At 41.0% G+C, this 16,221-nt stretch overlaps 1 protein-coding gene across 1 annotated transcript in view; it reads left to right on the top strand.

Annotated features, from left to right (window-relative positions):
* Positions 1-5,869: 5,869 nt before the first annotated feature.
* Positions 5,870-16,221, top strand: part of GAL3ST4 (galactose-3-O-sulfotransferase 4) — a 57,339-nt gene continuing 46,987 nt past the window's right edge. The window contains exon 1 of the mRNA XM_040415162.1: positions 5,870-5,880. The gene's annotated coding sequence lies outside the window, so the exon portion shown is untranslated. The remainder of the gene's footprint in view (positions 5,881-16,221) is intronic.

The raw sequence follows: 16,221 nt of genomic DNA, 5'->3' as shown, positions 1-16,221 counted from the left end.
TTGAGTGTCCTTGCAAAGAAAGGTGGCTATATTGGTCACTGATTTGTTTTGTTTTGTTTTTGAATGTCAGAAATGTATATTTGTGAATGTTGAGATGTTATATTGGTTTCACTGGTAAAAATAAATAATTGAAATGGGTATATATTTGTTTTTTGTTAAGTTGCCTAATAATTATGCACAGTAATAGTCACCTGCACACACAGATATCCCCCTAAAATAGCTAAAACTAAAAACAAACTAAAAACTACTTCCAAAAATATTCAGCTTTGATATTAATGAGTTTTTTGGGTTCATTGAGAACATGGTTGTTGTTCAATAATAAAATTAATCCTCAAAAATACAACTTGCCTAATAATTCTGCACTCCCTGTATATAACTGCTCCTATGTATAAGAATATAACTACTATAATACTGCCTCCTATGTACAAGAATATAACTACTGTAATACTGCCCCTATGTACAAGAATATAACTACTATAATACTGCCTCCTATGTACAAGAATATAACTACTATAATACTGCTTCTATGTGCAAGAATATAACTACTATAATACTGCTCCTATGTACAGGAATATAACTACTATAATACTGCTCCTATGTACAAGAATATAACTACTATAATACTGCTCCTATGTACAAGCATATAACTACTATAATACTGCCTCCTATGTACAAGAATATAACTACTATAATACTGCTCCTATGTACAAGAATATAACTACTATAATGATCTTTTTATTTTAAAACAGGCAACAAAATATTACAATACACTTACAATAAAATCATAGAAAAGAATAAATATAAAGTGACATCACAACACATTATCCAATTGCTGACACATGGATGTTCCTCCAGTAGACGTTATTGCGGTTATTTTTCATGTCTTTCTTATATATCGTCTTCAGACTTTCCAGGATATTATATAAGATTTTATCACAGGTCAGGAGCTCTCTGTTGATGACCAGGCAGCACCGCGCACACCACAGATGGTACATGGTCACCATATTCACTACATACAGGGAACTTCTGCTGTATTGTCTGAGATCTGGGGGGAAGTCTCCATACAAGAGCTGTTTATACGGCTGTCCCACTAGATGTGGTAACTGAAGGGACAGTGACACGGCCTCCCATACCTGGACACTGAACGGACAGTCCAGCAGAAGATGCTCCATAGTCTCCAGTACCTGATGGCATTGCTCTCTAGGGCAGGATCTGTCTGGCACATTTCTACACTTTAGATTTTCCCTGACATACATTTTTCCATGAAATGCCAGCCATGACACGTCCTTCATGTGAGCGGGGACTCTGGGGTCCTCCAGGATTTTCACAGCCTGTTTTACATCCAGGTTCGGGGCGTTCCTCAGCTGGATATGGGCACTAAACTGAGATATCAGCAGTTTCTTATACATCTCTTTCCTACTGAACTGCTTTACCTCACCATATAAGATTTTCCATTTAATGATCTTGCTAATTGCTTGTACCGCGTACAAGGAAACATTATTCTTAATGCGCCCCGAGATCCTCTTAATGGGGTCACCTACCGACCACACAGAAACAAACTGCTGGATCTGGTTCTTAAACAGATGACTCCACGGCTTCACCTCTAAACTCTTACAAAATGAGAAATTCTTCATCAGAAACATTAGGTTAAAGAACAGCTCTGGGCAGGGCATGGACAGGCCGCCCTCCTTCTGGGGGAGATAGACAATGTTCCTCCTGACTATATTCACCCTATTACCCCACAAGAAGTGGAAGAAGATATTGGTCAGTCTGGTAAGTAACTTATCGGGCACTGGGAACACCACACTGACATAGAGGAATAGCGGGAGCAGGAAGCTTTTCAGCAGGCGGATCTTCTCCTGATAAGTCAGCTTCCAGTGCCTCCAGCACTGCACCTTCTGCTCACACACCGCCAGCTTCTCCTCCCAGTTCACCTTCCCATCATCTACAGTTCCAAAATGAACCCCCAAAATCTTTATCTTGCCCTGCACTGTTCTAAAGGGCACTGAGAAGACCCCACGGTCACCCCCCAGCCACAACGCCTCGCTCTTATCCATATTCACAGCAGAATTCGACACTAGAGAGAAAGCTGCTATCTCCTGTTGTAGGGCCACACAGTCCTCACTAGACGAGACCAGAACCGTCACATCGTCCGCATAAGCACAGAACTTTATGTTCACTCTTTTACTCTGTAGGTGACATTCCAACCCCAAAAGATTTCTATTATCCTGCAACTTTCTTAAAAAAGGATCCAGACTGAAGATATACAATAATGGGCTTAGAGGGCAGCCCTGCCTTACACCAGACATGATCCTAAAGGGCTCTGCCAAGTGACCATTAATCAGAGGCTGGCTTACCGCCTCCTTATAGAGAACCTGCAGCCATTGTACAAAGCGTGCAGGAAGGCCGTACTCCAACAACACCTGGTACAGGTAGTCATGATGGACTCTGTCAAAGGCCTTGCTCTGGTCTAACCCCACCACATATGCTCCTCCACTGTGCTGCCTGATGTAGGTCACCGCTTTCCTCACCAGCAGCAATGAGTCCTCTATAGTCCGGCCTTTCACACCACACGTCTGGTTGGAGATGATCAGGTAATCTGCCACCGTACTCAGCCTGTGATACAAGATCTTGGCCAAGACTTTATAATCAGTGTTTAATAAAGACAATGGACGCCAGTTTTTTAAGTCTTTTAGATTTCCTTTCTTTGCCAGGAGAACCAGAACAGATTTATACTGTGACTGTAGAAGTTCCCTGGCAGAGAGGCAATCATTATAGACCTGCGCCAGGTCTGGGGCTAACATATCTCTGAACTCCTTATAGAATTCACTTGTCAGACCGTCCAGGCCCGGGCTCTTCTTAGTTTTTAAGGAGTCAATGCTCCTCTTCACCTCCTCCTCAGTTATGGGCTCGGCCAAGCCATCTGCTTGTGCATGATCTAGTTTAGGGAGTTTGACGCCTTTCAGGTAAGTTCTGATGATGTCACCACTTATCTGACGGCCATTAAACAGATTTTTGTAATAATCTCCAATAATCTTGTGGAGTTTACTTTGATCTGACTGCTCTGTCCCCTCCTCATCTAACAGGCTGGTCATAAGCTTCTTATTAACCCTGTTCTTACAGGCAATATAGGGGTCTGGGTTGTGAACCCCCCAATTATCGAACTGCCCCTCTGCTTTGAGAGACTTGAGGCGGTCATACTGCAGCTCTCGCATCTCCTGCTTTATCTGGCTGACGTACTTACCATCTATCTTCTCACCATTATTGATCTTACCATATAACCTGCTTAACTTCAGCCTCAGTGCAGAATACCTCATATACTCCACATTACTATGCCTCCTCGCAGCACGTATCAGAAACTGCTTGATATCACCCTTCATACACTCCCACCACTCCGCTGTGTCATCACACATACACTGGGTGGTCCTCCGGTCATTATAGAAGGTGGTAAAGGCCTCTCTGAACCCTGGATCTTGCAGCACCGAGCTGTTCACCTTCCAGTAGCCCCTACCACAGACCACGGCCCCGGCCAGATCCAACGTGACACTCACCATACAATGGTCAGAGAACTCTATGGGACTCGTCCTGTAGTCAGAGCTCCTCACTTCACGTTTTATATACACCCGGTCTATTCTACTAGCGTTACCGGCCTTATGGTAAGTGTAGGCTCTATTGGAGCCACGCAAACCATAAGGATCCACTAAATGAGCCTGCTGGACCATATTGTTAAGGAAGTTCTCATCATATCTCAGTTGCTTATGACTACTGGAACGATCCACATTACAGGAGACACTATTAAAATCCCCACACATTATAAACACCCTGGATGTAAAACAATATGGCTTCATCTGCTGGAATAATTCCCTCCTCTCCTTTCTAGTCTGAGGAGCATAGACATTAATGACTCTATAGTACACAGTGTCCAGTATAAAATCCAGCATCAAGCAGCGGCCCGAACAGATCTCCAGGACTCTCTCCACCTCAACTTCTATCTTATTGAAGAGAATCGCCACACCGTCATTTCTCTCCAGCCCGAAGGACCAGAAAGATGCTCCATGTCTCCAGTCTCTCTTGGCTGCAAACACCTGAGCATTGCTCTTCAAATAAGTCTCCTGTAAGAAGAAGATATCAGATCTCTCCTGAGACAGACGCTGGTAGATCGCCTGCCGCCTGTTTTTAGTCTTCACACTATTCACATTTATAGAGCTGATTCTCAGCCTCATCCAGGACACTTAGGTTTTCTTATTCTTTTTCCTCTTTCCAATACTGTGACCTTTAGAACCCCATCTTTTGGTGGACACTGAAGGGTCAGGTTCATCTTCCAGAGGGTCACCATCAGGGTTATGTGAAGAAACATAGTCCATTTCAACCTTTTCTTCTGACTCTTCTTCCCCTAGCGCCCCGTACTGCCCGGAGGTTATGGCCAGCACTGGCGGATCCGGGGTTCTCTTTGCTGTAGTGCTGTTCTTTCTTTTTACAGTCTGAAACCCGTCTTCATCCACAGAGGATCTCCTGAGCTTCCTCAGCCCTGCAGCTGGACCATCAGGCTTTGTAGACGTAGAGGGCAGTTCTTTAGGTGGTTTGGCAACTGGTTTACTGGTCACTTTACTCTGCAGATGAGAATTCTCTTCAGTGGCTGGTACTTGTAGTGCTACAGATGGTACTTTAGCTTCCACAGCAGGATTTCTGGATTTCAAAGTCTTTTCAATAGCTGGTACTTGTGGTTCAGCAGATGTTGGTACTTGTAATGGAGTAGTTTGGCTATCAGTCTCCAACTCTGCCGGTACTTGTAGTGCATCAGCAGGGTCAACACTCTCTACAGCAGGGTCACTAGTACTTTGCATTACTTCAGCAGGACGATTACCAGTTTCTGGGGCTGTATCTGCTCTTGCAGTGACATCCTCCTGACCTTCCTCCATGGCCTCTGAGAAGATCTCAACACTGCCTTTATTATGATCTGCATGCGGACATTCCCGGAACGTATGACCAGATCCTAAACACAGGTTACAGATGACCGGACCTGTACAGTCGTCCTTTGAATGACCAAACTGTCCACAAAATGAGCACTTTATACGGGAGCAGTTGATGGCGAGGTGCCTGCCCCCACATCTGTGACACAGTCGCGGCTGACCGGGGTAGTAGCATATCCCTCTCTCTGAGCCCAGGTAGAAGGAGTGCGGCAGATGTCTGGTCACACCATTGTTCTGCGCTAGTTGTACCATCACGGTGTATCCGCCATTCCAGATGTCTTCCTCATCATAGATTTTTTCCGGATGACTCTTCACCAGACACTGTCTGCTCAGCCAATGCTCCAGATCTGCCAGCGCCACCACCTCAGACTGGAACAAGATGGTGGCCTTCACTACCTGAGGCTTGGACAGCTGGATCACCTGTAGATGCTCCCAGATTGACTGCTCCTTCGTGTCATTGTATATGTTCCAGAATAAGTCCAGATCATACTGAAGCTTAAAGCTGATGTCATAGATCCTGCTGGAGGGGATATGGATCAGGGCGTACACCTCAGAGGCCTTAAATTTCATGAAGTCCTTCAGAAGAACTTTCCCTATATACAGTCTGGAGGGGAGGCTATCTTCTGGACCCGTATACTTAATCCGTACAGCATTCCTTCTCTGAGGTGGAGGGTTAGCCGGCCTTGTAACATTGGAGAACAGTCTCCTGAATTGTGGACGGTCAGCAGGAGGATCAGTGCTGGGCCTCTCCTCTACAGGCTTACTGACTCCAGATTGTCCTGCAGATCCACCTGTGTCTGCTCCAGACTGATGTGCACCTGACACTGCGGACGGCTGAGGGTCCTGTATACTGACCTCCATGTCTGCTCCAGTCTGTGTAGTCGTCTCCTCTGAAAGCTGATCGAGCGGGGTCTCATCCACAGCACTGAGCAGGGTCTCAATCACAGCACTGAGTGGGGTCTCAATCACAGCACTGAGCGGGGTCTCCTCCACAGCACCTAGTGGGGTCTCCTCCACAGCACTGAGCAGGGTCTCCTCCACAGCACTGAGCAGGGTCTCCCCCACAGCACTGAGCGGGGTCTCCCCCACAGCACTGAGCGGGGTCTCCCCCACAGCACTGAGCGGGGTCTCCTCCACAGCACTGAGCGGGGTCTCCCCCACAGCACTGAGCGGGGTCTCCCCCACAGCACTGAGCGGGGTCTCCCCCACAGCACTGAGCGGGGTCTCCCCCACAGCACTGAGCGGGGTCTCCCCCACAGCACTGAGCGGGGTCTCCTCCACAGCACTTAGCGGGGTCCCATCCACAATGTCCATACATGAAGCACTCTCCTGCCCACACACAGGATTGCTGCTCTCATTCACTTCAGCAGAGTTACAAGCTGAGTCCACTGCAATTAACTCCTTGTTGGATGGCTCACTTTGCTCCATAGTATTCCCAGCATTTTCAGAGACTGACTGCTCAGACCTCATACATAGTGACCCTGAAAGCAGTGACCCTCCAGGCGCTGCACCCACACATCTCTGAGGGTGTCCTTGCTTCACCATATTATGCACATTGCTGTAATCTTTCTTTTTTATTTCTATGATTTCTTTCATCTTCACATTCTGGGCTCTGGCCCACCTCTTTTTCTCCATTGCCCAGCTTTCCACTTTAGGTATTGTGTTTTTACCTTTATCTAGTTTATCTTTTAATATATCAAGTTCACGTGTGCAGTCATCCAGGCATTCATACTTCATTAGCTTTTTCTTGGGATCAGCCTCTGTCTTTATCTCATCTCTTAACTTAGAAATGCGCCTTTCCAGTTTAAATAAACTTGTCTTTGTCACAGTTGTACTAAATCCAGAAGCACTACAAGTTTCAGTTGACTCACCAGCCACCATTTCCAGATCATCGCTTCCAAGATCTCCATGCTGCAGGCCACACTCCAAGCTCTGGGCTTTCCCAGGATCATCAGCCCAGCTCCCCTCCCCTCCACCTGGGTCAGAAGCCATGCCCCCTCCCTGCAGGGAGCTCAACAGCACACGTCTATCCTCTCCTATGTACAAGTATATAACTACTATAATACTGCTCCTATGTACAAGAATATAACTACTATAATACTGCTCCTATGGACAAGAATATAACTACTATAATACTGCCTGCTATGTACATGAATATAACTACTATAATACTGCCTCCTATGTACAAGAATATAACTACTATAATACTGCTCCTATGTACAAGAATATAACTACTATAATACTGCTCCTATGTACAAGAATATAACTACTATAATACTGCTCCGGTGTACAAGAATATAACTACTATAATACTGCTCCTCTGTACAAGAATATAACTACTATAATACTGCTCCTCAGTACAAGACTATAACTACTATAATACTGCTCCTATGTACAAGAATATAACTACTATAATACTGCTCCTATGTACAAGAATATAACTACTATAATACTGCTCCTATGTACAAGAATATAACTACTATAATACTGCCTCCTATGTACAAGAATATAACTACTATAATACTGCCTCCTATGTACAAGAATATAAATACTATAATACTGCCTCCTATGTACAAGAATATAACTACTATAATACTGCTCCTATGTACAAGAATATAACTACTGTAATACTGCCTCCTATGTACAAGAATATAACTACTATAATACTGCTCCTATGTACAAGAATATAACTACTATAATACTGCTCCTATGTACAAGAATATAACTACTATAATTCTGCCTCCTATGTACAAGAATATAACTACTATAATACTGCTCCTATGTACAAGAATATAACTACTATAATACTGCCTCCTATGTACAAGAATATAACTACTATAATACTGCCTCCTATGTACAAGAATATAACTACTATAATACTGCTCCTATGTACAAGAATATAACTACTATAATACTGCTCCTATGTACAAGAATATAACTACTATAATACTGCCTCCTATGTACAAGAATATAACTACTATAATACTGCCTCCTATGTACAAGAATATAACTACTATAATACTGCTCCTATGTACAAGAATATAACTACTGTAATACTGCCTCCTATGTACAAGAATATAACTACTATAATACTGCTCCTATGTACAAGAATATAACTAGGGGAGTGAAAACACGGTCCGCGTCACACACTTAATCACGCATGCTCGGCGGAATTCTATACCGCTAGCCCTTCTCAGTACAGATGCAGAGAAGGCCTTTGACAGGATCAACTGGCATTTTATGTCTCGGGCACTGTCAAAATTTGGCCTTCCGGACCAGTTCATCCAGTCCATCTTCTCACTCTATTCGCTCCCCTCTGCCAGGATTCGGATCAATGGCACACTCTCTCTAACCTTCCCCATCACTAATGGGACAAGACAAGGCTGCCCACTATCACCGGCCCTTTTTGTTATTGTTATGGAGACACTGCTGGCCAAAATTAGGCAAGATCCGGACATCCAAGGGATTACCTTGGGATCTCATACCCATATGACAGCTGCCTTTGCAGACGACCTCTTGGTCATCACGTCCAACCCCATGACCTCATTTCCCAGGCTACAAGCCCTTTTTGAGGAATATGGTTTGGTCTCTAATTTCAAGATCAATTATGGTAAGTCACAGGCCCTAAATATTTCCTGCTCAGCCACTTCCATAGAAATGATCAAACGCTCTACGGCATTTACGTGGGCCCCCAAGTCAATCCCATTTTTGGGCACCCATATATCAGCGAAACCAGAGGACCTTTACGAGCTTAATCAAGCCCCTTTACTTAGATCCATAAGAGCACATCTGCAATCCCTAAAACTCCCGTTCATTTCGTGGATTGGAAGGAAGAATTATATTAAAGCCTTCATTGTCCCTAGACTACTTTACTTCATTCAAACACTACCTATTTGGCTACCCCATTCCTTCTTTGTGGAGGTCCGCAGAATCTTCTCAGCATTTGTATGGTCGGGTAAGTCCCCCAGAATAGCATACACCACCCTTACTCGGGAGAAAAGATTGGGAGGTTTCGGCCTGCCTGACATATACCTTTATTATAAAGCGTCAATGCTAAGCAGAGCTCTAAGCCTCCTCTCCTGGCGTCCTCTCAACCTTGTCTCCCAACTGGAGTGTGATATGCTCACCTATAAAGATAAACTGGTCTTATGGGGTTTGCGGAAAAGTACTGCTAATAACATTTATGCCTCGCCTTTGTGGAAGGGCTTACTGTTAGAGTGGTCCAAACTATATCGGGCGTCAGTTCTTAAGTTCCCTAGTATGAATATCCCCCTGCACCTGCTTCAGGCCCATATTCATCCCGCCACCACTGCACCATCAGGAATTTGGGCCCTACTACCTAGCCTCAAGCTTCAGGATATTAAATCTGAGTCTGGTGCTTTAAATTGGAGCAAAGTTTTCGCTCTTCCAGAGGTCCAAAAGGCTTCCTTTTTGGCAAGTATGGCCTTTAAAAAGGACCTAATGCTTATTGAAAAGATCCCACGACCCACAAATGATCCCTCATGGATGGAGGGGAAGATTTCAGTAGGCCAACGCCCGCCGAAGCCTCTCTCCACATTATACAAGGAGCTGCTCTCCTCCGCCCCTCCAGATCTGTGGTTTCTCTCAGCTTGGGAGAAGGAGTTATCCATAACTTTGTCAGAACCTGAGAAAGCTTTTATCCTCACACACTCACACGGATTCAACCGTTGCATTAAGATACAAGCTAACTCCTACAAATTGCTCACGAGATGGTATAAAACACCAGAATATCTTCATAAGATCAATTCTGATATCCCTGACCATTGCTGGAGGTGCGGAGGAGATGTTGGCTCTCTCTCTCATATATGGTGGAATTGTGAAAAGATCCGGCCTTTCTGGATAGAGATCGAAACTATTATAAATAAGATCTGTAATACCCAGGTTAGATTAGACGCAAAGCTCCTAATGTTATGGTGTCCTAATGACACGCTGACCCCCTCAAGGTTAAATCTACAGACTATGCTTATAACAGCAGCTCGCCTATTGATTCCATTGTTATGGAGAAATGATTCTCCTCCATCCCTCTTGATGTGGACCGAGAAGGTGGATCAGCTTTATAGGTTTGAAGAGCTTGCACACTGGGAGACTCACTCTAGAGCAAAGTTTATCAAAACATGGTCCCCTTGGAAGCTTTATCGTAACTTCTAGATTCACACGAAGCATATGATAGACATCTATTACCCCCCCCCCTTACCTTCTCTCCCCCCTCCCCTCTTCCCATGTCTTGTCTCTACTTTTCCATATAAATTACTTTTATGCACATGTTATTGTGTTTTTGAGTCATGTCACCACTACACTTAAATTGATGCGCTTAGTGAATAAGCATTTGTCCAGCTGCGTCTGGTATTTAAGTGATTGATTTGTCACATGACTATTTGCGTTTTCTTCAATAAAAAGAAAATTGATTAAGAATATAACTACTATAATACTGCTCCTATGTACAAGAATATAACTACTATAATACTGCCTCCTATGTACAAGAATATAACTACTATAATACTGCTCCTATGTACAAGAATATAACTACTATAATACCGCTCCTATGTACAAGAATATAACTACTATAATACTGCTCCTATGTACAAGAATATAACTACTATAATACTGCCTCCTATGTACAAGAATATAACTACTATAATACTGCTCCTATGTACAAGAATATTACTACTATAATACAGCCCCTATGTACAAGAATATAACTACTATAATACTGCTCCTATGTACAAGAATATAACTACTATAATACTGCTCCTATGTACAAGAATATTACTACTATAATACTGCGTCCTATGTACAAGAATATAACTACTATAATACTGCCTCCTATGTACAAGAATATAACTACTATAATACTGCCTCCTATATACAAGAATATAACTACTATAATACTGCTCCTATGTACAAGAATATAACTACTATAATACTGCTCCTATGTACAAGAATATAACTACTATAATACTGCTCCTATGTACAAGAATATAACTACTATAATACTGCTCCTATGTACAAGAATATTACTACTATAATACTGCCTCCTATGTACAAGAATATAACTACTATAATACTGCCTCCTATGTACAAGAATATAACTACTATAATACTGCCTCCTATATACAAGAATATAACTACTATAATACTGCTCCTATGTACAAGAATATAACTACTGTAATACTGCCCCCTATGTACAAGAATATAACTACTATAATACTGCTCCTATGTACAAGAATATAACTACTATAATACTGCTCCTATGTACAAGAATATAACAACTATAATACTGCTCCTATGTACAAGAATATAACTACTATAATACTGCTTCTATGTACAAGAATATAACTACTATAATACTGCTCCTATGTACAAGAATATAACTACTATAATACTGCCTCCTATGTATAAGAATATAACTACTATAATACTACCTTCTATGTACAAGAATATAACTACTATAATACTGCTCCTATGTACAAGAATATAACTACTATAATACTGCTCCTATGTACAAGAATATAACTACTATAATACTACCTCCTATGTACAAGAATATAACTACTATAATACTGCTCCTATGTACAAGAATATAACTACTATAATACAGCCCCTATGTACAAGAATATAACTACTATAATACTGCTCCTATGTACAAGAATATAACTACTATAATACTGCTCCTATGTACATGAATATTACTACTATAATACTGCCTCCTATGTACAAGAATAAAACTACTATAATACTGCCTCCTATGTACAAGAATATAACTACTATAATACTGCCTCCTATATACAAGAATATAACTACTATAATACTGCCTCCTATGTCCAAGAATATAACTACTATAATACTGCTCCTATGTACAAGAATATAACTACTATAATACTGCCTCCTATGTACAAGAATATAACTACTATAATACTGCTCCTATGTACAAGAATATTACTACTATAATACAGCCCCTATGTACAAGAATATAACTACTATAATACTGCTCCTATGTACAAGAATATAACTACTATAATACTGCCTCCTATGTACAAGAATATAACTACTATAATACTGCTCCTATGTACAAGAATATTACTACTATAATACTGCCTCCTATGTACAAGAATATAACTACTATAATACTGCCTCCTATGTACAAGAATATAACTACTATAATACTGCCTCCTATATACAAGAATATAACTACTATAATACTGCTCCTATGTACAAGAATATAACTACTATAATACTGCTCCTATGTACAAGAATATAACTACTATAATACTGCTCCTATGTACAAGACTATAACTACTATAATACTGCTCCTATGTACAAGAATATAACTACTATAATACTGCTCCTATGTACAAGAATATACTACTATAATACTGCTCCTGTGTACAAGAATATAACTACTATAATACTGCTCCTATGTACAAGAATATAACTACTATAATACTGCCTCCTATGTACAAGACTATAACTACTATAATACTGCTCCTATGTACAAGAATATAACTACTATAATACTGCCTCCTATGTACAAGAATATAACTACTATAATACTGCTTCCTATGTACAAGAATATAACTACTATAATACTGCTCCCTATGTACAAGAATATAACTACTATAATACAGCTCCTATGTACAAGAATATAACTACTATAATACTGCTCCTATGTACAAGAATATAACTACTATAATACTGCCTCCTATGTACAAGAATATAACTACTATAATACTGCCTCCTATGTACAAGAATATAACTACTATAATACTGCTCCTATGTACAAGAATATAACTACTATAATACTGCTCCTATGTACAAGAATATACTACTATAATACTGCTCCTATGTACAAGAATATAACTACTATAATACTGCTCCTATGTACAAGAATATAACTACTGTAATACTGCCCCCTATGTACAAGAATATAACTACTATAATACTGCTCCTATGTACAAGAATATAACTACTATAATACTGCTCCTATGTACAAGAATATAACAACTATAATACTGCTCTTATGTACAAGAATATAACTACTATAATACTGCTCCTATGTACAAGAATATAACTACTATAATACTGCTCCTATGTACAAGAATATAACTACTATAATACTGCCTCCTATGTACAAGACTATAACTACTATAATACTGCCTCCTATGTACAAGAATATAACTACTATAATACTGCTCCTATGTACAAGAATATAACTACTATAATACTGCCTCCTATGTACAAGAATATAACTACTATAATACTGCTCCTATGTACAAGAATATAACTACTATAATACTGCTTCTATGTACAAGAATATAACTACTATAATACTGCTCCTATGTACAAGAATATAACTACTATAATACTGCTCCTATGTACAAGAATATAACTACTATAATACTGCCATATATGTACAAGAATAACTACTATAATACTGCTCCTATGTACAAGAATATAACTACTATAATACTGCTCCTATGTACAAGAATATAACTACTATAATACTGCTCCTATGTACAAGAATATAACTACTATAATACTGCTCCTCAGTACAAGAATATAACTACTATAATACTGCTCCTATGTACAAGAATATAACTACTATAATACTGCTCCTATGTACAAGAATATAACTACTATAATACTGCTTCTATGTACAAGAATATAACTACTATAATACTGCTCCAATGTACAAGACTATAACTACTATAATACTGCTCCTATGTACAGGAATATAACTACTATAATACTGCTCCTATGTACAAGAATATAACTACTATAATACTGCCTCCTATGTACAAGAATATAACTACTATAATACTGCTCCTATGTTCAAGAATATAACTACTATAATACTGCCTCCTATGTACAAGAATATAACTACTATAATACTGCCTCCTATGTACAAGAATATAACTACAATAATACTGCTCCTATATACAGGAATATAACTACTATAATACTGCCTCCTATGTACAAGAACATAACTACTATAATACTGCTCCTATGTACAATAATATAACTACTATAATACTGCTCCTATGTAGAAGAATATAACTACTATAATACTGCCTCCTATGTACAAGAATATAACTACTATAATACTGCCTCCTATGTACAAGAATATAACTACTATAATACTGCTCCTATGTACAAGAATATAACTACTATAATACTGCTCCTATGTACAAGAATATAACTACTATAATACCCTATATGTAATTACATTATTACATGGCAGTTGATCCTTTTTTATGGGATGTATTATACTCAGTAATATATTGACTTATGATTTAGTGCTTTTGTGTAATTACTGATCTCTTATAAATCGGACATTATCCATTGCTATTAATATAAGGTTCCTCCTGAATGTCCCCTCCCTATCAGCCTGTCACACACCATGACTGCTAAGCTTGTCGCCATGACCTCTCTGGCCGGTTGGCTTCCCATCTTCAGTCTCCTGCACAGATGGCAGGTTCAGGGCCAAGCTTCTAATCTGATCTTCAGCAAAGTGTCTTATCGCAGGAGGTGAGTAATTAAGACTCGTCAGGCACCATTCCTTTACTGACATATAGAATGTGAGCCGTCATATACATAGAGGGACGCCATGCTGTAGGGGTGCCTCATATAGCCGGGGAGGTATCAGACTGTGAATATAGAATATCATTTCTATAGCTCCCCTGGTGGCAGAACGGTGAAAGATAAATTGTCTGGCTTGCCAAGTGGATGATCTGTAATTTAAAGGCGAACTCCATAGTAGTAACTATATGCGATGCATACCTAGTATGACAGATCTGTGGAGAGTCTGTGATCCACTTTTCTGTATTCTGCAAGCAGGTTACCTAGCAACCGCTTGTCCTCCTGGGTAGGCGACTACCACCTGAGCCCATATAACTACTGTACAGGTACTGAAGTGGTCACAGGTCACAAGTCGTAGACTGGTAGAAAGCATCCATCGGGTACAGCGGTTGTCACACAGCTTTTCATAGTAGTACGTGTTAGTACTATTGTGCAGTTAGCCCCTACTGATCTGTGTCAGTCTAAACTATGGTTCCGGCATTTTATTCATAATCCAGGAACATAGTTCTACAGAATATTCGAGACCCCAAGTTTACACTTATACTTCCGAAGGAATGTCTGCCATGGTGACTGTGTTTGTATCATTCCTGCTCAAACATGTCGTCGCACTGGGATCAGGGGGATGTGACAGGACTGGGAAGGTGGCTGCAGATACGTGCGATAAAAAAGTCAGCGGAAGTGTTCTTTTTTTCATGGAAACAGCGCCACTCTTGTCCACTGGTTGTGTTAAGTTTTGCAGCTGAGCCTTATTTATTTGAATGCTGCAATACCAGACACAGCCTTTGCGTAAGGATGGCGCTGTTTCTACACCCCCAATGATATACTGCTGGGTAAGAGGCTACAGTCACTTCCAGCTCAGTCCTTGGCCCTCGTTTCATGCACACAGCTCCAGGTCTGGCCTCATATCCTCTGATATCCAGCGGACAAGCCAATCTTCTCTGGACCTCATGCGATCAGCAGGACACATTTATAAACTGGCGTCAGTCCAAAACTGAGGAAGATTTTGTGAGATGCACCAGAGAATTCTCTAAAGAACTGAAGCATGGGAAACATGTTCCTGCAAGTATGAGGGGCGTGAATACTTTCTGCACAGAGTCACATGGTTTACACAGCTCCCTGCACTGCAAAACAATCATATCCCTCCACAGTTATAGCATGGAGCTACAGACCATGGCATAGCAGGACTTGGGCTAGACCTGTCAATCACACCGTAGCCCCACCCACATTCAGCTGTAAACGATAACATTCTGGTTACCAGCAGCCACCACTAGAGGGAGCTTACTGAATCTATATGCAGGGAGCTCCCCCTAGTGGCGGCTGCAAGCAGCTAGAATTGTTGTTCTTCTGGAAATGTCCAATAGGTGGGAGCTGCAGGGTAAAGCTTTGTAGGAGCCCATTAAAGTCAGTGTCTCATAAAGTAAAGCCCTGTCCATATATCTTAGGGCATATGCACGCCAAAGAAGAAAGGGCCTCCTCCATGCACCTTCCACATTACATGGTCGGCCATTCATTTAGTCAATGGAGGGTTAAAGAGTGGCCAGAAACTGAACTCCTCGGTGCAGATTTTGAGGCTTCATTTTGACAAGGGGTTGTCTTGGTGAGATGATCCCTTTTAAAAGGTTTTGACTGAATTTGTAGACAGGAGGAACCATAC

The sequence above is a fragment of the Bufo bufo genome, chromosome 1 (assembly GCF_905171765.1).
Source record: "Bufo bufo chromosome 1, aBufBuf1.1, whole genome shotgun sequence".
Lineage (NCBI taxonomy): Eukaryota > Metazoa > Chordata > Amphibia > Anura > Bufonidae > Bufo > Bufo bufo.
Note: the sequence above shows the minus strand (reverse complement) of the source record. Positions and strands in the feature narration are given on the sequence as shown.